This window comes from Arachis stenosperma, chromosome 4, assembly GCF_014773155.1.
Source record: "Arachis stenosperma cultivar V10309 chromosome 4, arast.V10309.gnm1.PFL2, whole genome shotgun sequence".
Lineage (NCBI taxonomy): Eukaryota > Viridiplantae > Streptophyta > Magnoliopsida > Fabales > Fabaceae > Arachis > Arachis stenosperma.
Window position 1 is genome coordinate 113,820,491 of NC_080380.1, and position 5,976 is coordinate 113,826,466.

Sequence of the window (5,976 nt, forward strand, 5' to 3'; positions counted from 1 at the left end):
GTCTAACACCACTCCAGCTTCCACCCCTGGCATTCAAATGCCTGGGAGATCAGACACATACAAGTACTAATAGTGATGAGCGGATAATTTATACACTTTTTGGCATTGTTTTTAGTATGTTTTTGGTATGATCTAGTTAGTTTTTAGTATATTTTTATTAGTTTTTAGTTAAAAATCACTTTTCTGGACTTTACTATGAGTTTGTGTGTTTTTCTGTGATTTCAGGTATTTTCTGGCTGAAATTGAGGGATCTGAGCAAAAATCTGATCCAGAGACTCAAAAGGACTGCAGATGCTGTTGGATTCTGACCTCCCTGCACTCGAAGTGGATTTTCTGGAGCTACAGAAGCCCAATTGGCGCTCTCTCAACGGCGTTGGAAAGTAGACATCCTGGGCTTTCCAGCAATATATGATAGTCCATACTTTGTCCAAGATTTGATGGCCCAAACCGGCGTTCAAAGTCACCTCAAGAAATTCCAGCGTTAAACGCCGGAACTGGCACCTAAATGGGAGTTAAACGCCCAAACTGGCATAAAAGCTGGTGTTTAACTCCAAGAAGGGTCTCTACACGAAATTGCTTCATTGCTCAGCCCAAGCACACACCAAGTGGGCCCGGAAGTAGATTTTTATGTCATTTACTCATCTCTGTACACCCTAGGCTACTAGTTCTCTATATATAGGACCTTTTATTATTGTATTAGAGAGCTTTTGATCATGTTTTATGATTGAACTCAATTTGGGAGGCTGGCCATTCGGCCATGCCTAGACCTTGTTCTTATGTATTTTCAACGGTGGAGTTTCTACACACCATAGATTAAGGTGTGGAGCTCTGCTGTACCTCGAGTATTAATGCAATTACTATTGTTCTTCTATTCAATTCCGCTTGTTCTTTGTCCAAGATATCACTTGTTCTTCAACTTGCTGAATGTGATGATCCGTGACACTCATCATCATTCTCACTCATGAACAAGGTGACTGACAACCACTCTTGTTCTACAAGCAACCAAGGCTCTAGTGAATATCTCTTGGATTCCTGATAACACGATGCATGGTTGATCGCCTGACAACCGAGTGCTCGCCTGACAAACGAGCCAGCCATTCCGTGAGATCAGAGTCTTCGTGGTATAGGCGAGAACTGATGGCGGCATTCAAGAGAATCCGGAAGGTCTAACCTTGTCTGTGGTATTCTGAGTAGGATTCAATGATTGAGTGACTGTGACGTGCTTCAAACTCCTGAAGGCGGGGCGTTAGTGACAGACGCAAAAGAATCACTGGATTCTATTCCGGCCTGATTGAGAACCGACAGATGGATAGCCGTGCCGTGACAGGGTGCGTTGAACATTTCCAATGAGAGGATGGGAGGTAGCCACTGACAACGGTGAAACCCTTGCATAAGCTTGCCATGGAAAGGAGTAAGAAGGATTGGATGAAGACAGTAGGAAAGCAGAGAGACGGAAGGGAAGGCATCTTCATGCGCTTATCTGAAGTTCCTACCAATGAATTACATAAGTATCTCTATCTTTATCTTTTATGTTATTTTCGTTCATCACCATTATACATTTGAGTCTGCCTGACTGAGATTTACAAGGTGACCATAGCTTGCTTCATACCAACAATCTCCGTGGGATTGACCTTTACTCACGTAAGGTATTACTTGGATGACCCAGTGCACTTGCTGGTTAGTTGTGCGAAGTTGTGTAATGCCATGGGATTGAGCTACCAAGTTTTTGGAGTTCATGACCGGGGATTATGAGAGTTGTGAAAAGTATTGTTCACAATTTTGCGCACCAAGTTTTTGGCGCCGTTGCCGGGGATTGTTCAAGTTTTGAGCAAGCTCTTTGTCCGGTAACATCAGTGCCAAAATCCGGCAACAGCACCAAGTTTTTGGCGCCGTTGCCGGGGATTGTTTTGTGTATGGACAACTGACGGTTCATCTTGTTGCTTAGATTAGGTATTTATTTTTTTCGAAATTCTTGAAGATGAGTTCTAGAGTTTCATGATGATTTGTTGAAATCTGGCTGGCTGAGAAGCCATGTCTAATCTCATTGGACCGAGGTTTCAACTTATCATCACAGAAGCTTGTTGATTTTTTTTATCAATCGTGCTTTTGGAGCAGTGATCTGCTAAGGCTTGGCTGGCCTTTGGCCATGTCTAGTGTTTTGGACTGAAGCTTTCTTTGAAAGCTTGGCTGGCTGTGAAGCCATGTCTAATTCCTGGACCGGAGTCTTAGACTAGCATTGCACTGATTCCTGGAATTCTCATTAAGAATTTTGATACCTTTTTCCACTTAATTTTCGAAAAACACAAAAAAAAAAATTTATAAAAACCAAAAATATTTTATGTTTCTTGTTTGAGTCTAGTCTTATCTTAAGTTTGGTGTCAATTGCATGCATTCATTCATGTGTCTTAGTGATCTTCAAGATGTTCTTGATGATTTACTTGCTCTAATCTTTGAATTCTATTGACTTGAAGTATTTTGTGTGTCTCATATGCATTCTCATATTGATAGTGTCAGTGGTATACAAACTGCTAAGTTTGGTGTCTTGCATGCATTATTATTTGATTTTAGTTGCATTTTGATTCTTCTTTATCATTAAAAATCCAAAAATATTTTTAATTTGTGTCTTTTCAAGTCAATAATACAGAGAATTGAAGATTCAGAACATGCAGCAGAGGAATTACACAGAAAAAGCTGGGCGTTCAAAACGCCCAGTGAAGAAGGACAGACTGGCGTTTAAACGCCAGCCAGGGTACCTGGTTGGGCGTTTAACGCCCAAAAGGGTATAGTTTTGGGCGTTAAACGCCAGAATGTGCACTATTCTGGGCGTTTAACGCCAGGATGGCAAAGGGGGAAGATTTTGTTTTCAAATCAATTTTTTTTTCAAGTTTTCGAAGTTTTTCAAAATCAAATCTTTTGCAAATCATATCTTTTCAATCAAATGTTTTCAAAATCAATTTCTTTCCTTTTTCAAAGATACTTACTATCAATTAATGATTTGATTGAACATTTCAAGTATGTTGCCTTTTCTGTTGAGAAAGGTTTAATGTTTGAATCATATCTTTTCTTGTTAGGCAAGTCATTGAGTTTTAAAATCAAATCTTTTTAAAATTGTTTTCAAATCATATCTTTTCAATCACATATTTTTTAAAATCAATCATATCTCCTTAACCTCATCTTTTTCAAAATAGTTTTCAATCAAATCTCTTTGATTTCTAATTTCAAAATCTTTTTCAAAAATCATCTTATTTCTTTCCCACTCTCATTTTTCGAAAATTAAGTAATGTTTTTCAAAAATATTTTCAAAATCTCTCACTTAATTTTCGAAAATTACTTCCCTTCTCCTCACATCCTTCTATTTATGGACTAACACTATCCCTTAATGCAAAATTCGAACTCCATCTCGTTTGATAAGTTCGAATTTTCTAACTCTTTCTTCTATTTTTCTGTTCTTCTGACACCTAAAGGAATCTCTATACTGTGACATAGAGGATTCCACATTTTCTTGTTCTCTTCTCTTTCTTATGAGCAGGAGCAAAGACAAAAGCATTCTTGTTGAGCCTGATCCTGAACCTGAAAGGACCTTGAAGAGAAAGCTAAGAGAAGCCAAAGCACAACCCTCTTTAGAGGACCTGACCGAATTCTTCAAAGAAGAAGAACACATGGCAGCCGAAAACAACAACAATGCCAACAATGCAAGGAAGGTGCTGGGTGACTTTACTGCACCTACTCCCGACTTCTATGGGAGAAGCATCTCTATCCCTGCCATTGGAGCAAACAACTTTGAGCTTAAGCCTCAATTAGTTTCTCTAATGCAACAGAATTGCAAGTTCTATGGACTTCCAATGGAAGATCCTCATCAGTTTTTAGCTGAGTTCTTGCAAATCTGTGACACTGTCAAGACTAATGGGGTAGACCCTGAGGTCTATAGACTTATGCTGTTCCCTTTTGCTGTAAGAGACAGAGCTCGAATATGGTTGGACTCACAACCTAAAGATAGCCTGGACTCTTGGGAAAAGCTAGTCAATGCCTTCTTGGCAAAGTTCTTTCCACCTCAAAAATGGAGTAAGCTTAGAGTGGAAGTCCAAACCTTCAGACAGAAGGATGGAGAATCCCTCTATGAAGCTTGGGAAAGATACAAACAATTAATCAGAAAATGTCCCTCAGACATGCTTTCTGAATGGAGCATCATAGGTATTTTCTATGATGGTCTCTCTGAACTATCCAAGATGTCTTTGGATAGCTCTGCTGGAGGATCTCTTCATCTGAAGAAGACGCCTACAGAAGCTCAAGAGCTCATTGAAATGGTTGCAAATAACCAATTCATGTACACTTCTGAAAGGAATCCTGTGAACAATGGGACTAGTCAGAAGAAAGGAGTTCTTGAGATTGATGCTCTGAATGCCATTCTGGCTCAGAACAAGATATTGACTCAACAAGTCAATTTGATTTCTCAAAGTCTGTCTGGAATGCAAAATGCACCTGGCAGTACTAAGAATGCTTCATCTGAGGAAGAAGCTTATGATCCTGAGAACCCTTCAATGGAAGAGGTGAATTACCTAGGAGAACCCTATGGAAGCACCTATAATTCTTCATGGAGAAATCATCCAAATTTCTCATGGAAGGATCAACAGAGACCTCAACAAGGTTTCAACAACAATAATGGTGGAAGAAACAGGTTTAGCAATGGCAAGCCTTTTCCATCATCTTCTCAGCAACAGACAGAGAATTCTAAGCAGAACCCCTCTGACTTAGCAACCATGGTCTCTGATCTAATCAAAACCACTCAAGGTTTCATGACTGAAACAAGGTCCTCCATTAGGAATTTAGAGGCACAAGTGGGACAGCTGAGCAAGAAAGTTACTGAACTCCCTCCTAGTACTCTCCCAAGTAATACAGAAGAAAATTCAAAAGGAGAGTGCAAAGCCATAACCATGGCCGAATATGGAGAGGAAAGAGAGGAAGTGGACGCCACTGAGGAAGACCTCAATGGGCGTGCACCAACCTCCTCTGAGTTCCCCAATGAGGAACCATGGGAATCTGAGGCTCAAAATGAGACCATAGAGATTCCATTGGACTTACTTCTGCCTTTCATGAGCTCTGATGAGTATTTGATGAGCGGATATTTTGTACGCTTTTTGGGGGTAATTTCATGTAGATTTTAGCATGTTTCAGTTAGTTTTTAGTAAAATAATATTAGTTTTAGGCAAAAATCATATTTCTGGACTTTACTATGAGTTTGTGTGTTTTTCTGTGATTTCAGGTATTTCCTGGCTGAAATTGAGGGAGCTGAGCAAAAATCTGACTTAGGCTGAAAAAGGACTGCTGATGCTATTGGATCCTGACCTCCCTGCACTCGAAATGGATTTTCTGGAGCTACAGGAGTCCAATTGGCGCGCTCTCAACGGCGTTGGAAAGTAGACATCCAGGGCTTTCCAGCAATATATAATAGTCCATACTTTGCACGAAGATTGACGACGTAACTTGGCGTTGAATGCCAAGTACACGCTGCTGTCTGGAGTTAAACGCCAGAAAAACGTCATGATCCGGAGTTGAACGCCCAAAACACGTCAAAACTTGGAGTTTGACGCCAAGAAAGGCCTCCACACGTGGAAAGCATTAGTCTCAGCCCCAGCACACACCAAGTGGGCCCCAGAAGTGGATTTCTGCACCAATTATCTTAGTTTATTCACTTTTCTGTAAACCTAGGTTACTAGTTTACTATTTAAACAACTTTTACAGACTTATCTTGTACCTCATGACATTTTCAGATCTGAATTACATACTTTTGACGGCATGAGTCTCTAAACTCCATTGTTGGGGGTGAGGAGCTCTGCAGCGTCTCAATGATTTAATACAATTCCTTTGTTTTCCATTCAAACACGCTTGTTCCTATCTAAGATGTTTATTCGCGCCTAACTGTGGAGAAGGTGATGATCCGTGACACTCATCACCTTCCTCAACCCATGAACGTGTGCC

At 40.3% G+C, this 5,976-nt stretch overlaps 1 non-coding gene across 1 annotated transcript; it reads right to left on the minus strand.

The window, feature by feature from the left end:
* Positions 1 to 4,064: 4,064 nt before the first annotated feature.
* LOC130977579 (small nucleolar RNA R71) lies at positions 4,065 to 4,172 on the minus strand. Its single transcript, XR_009085265.1, has one exon. It is a non-coding gene; the product is annotated as a small nucleolar RNA R71 (small nucleolar RNA).
* Positions 4,173 to 5,976: the final 1,804 nt, after the last annotated feature.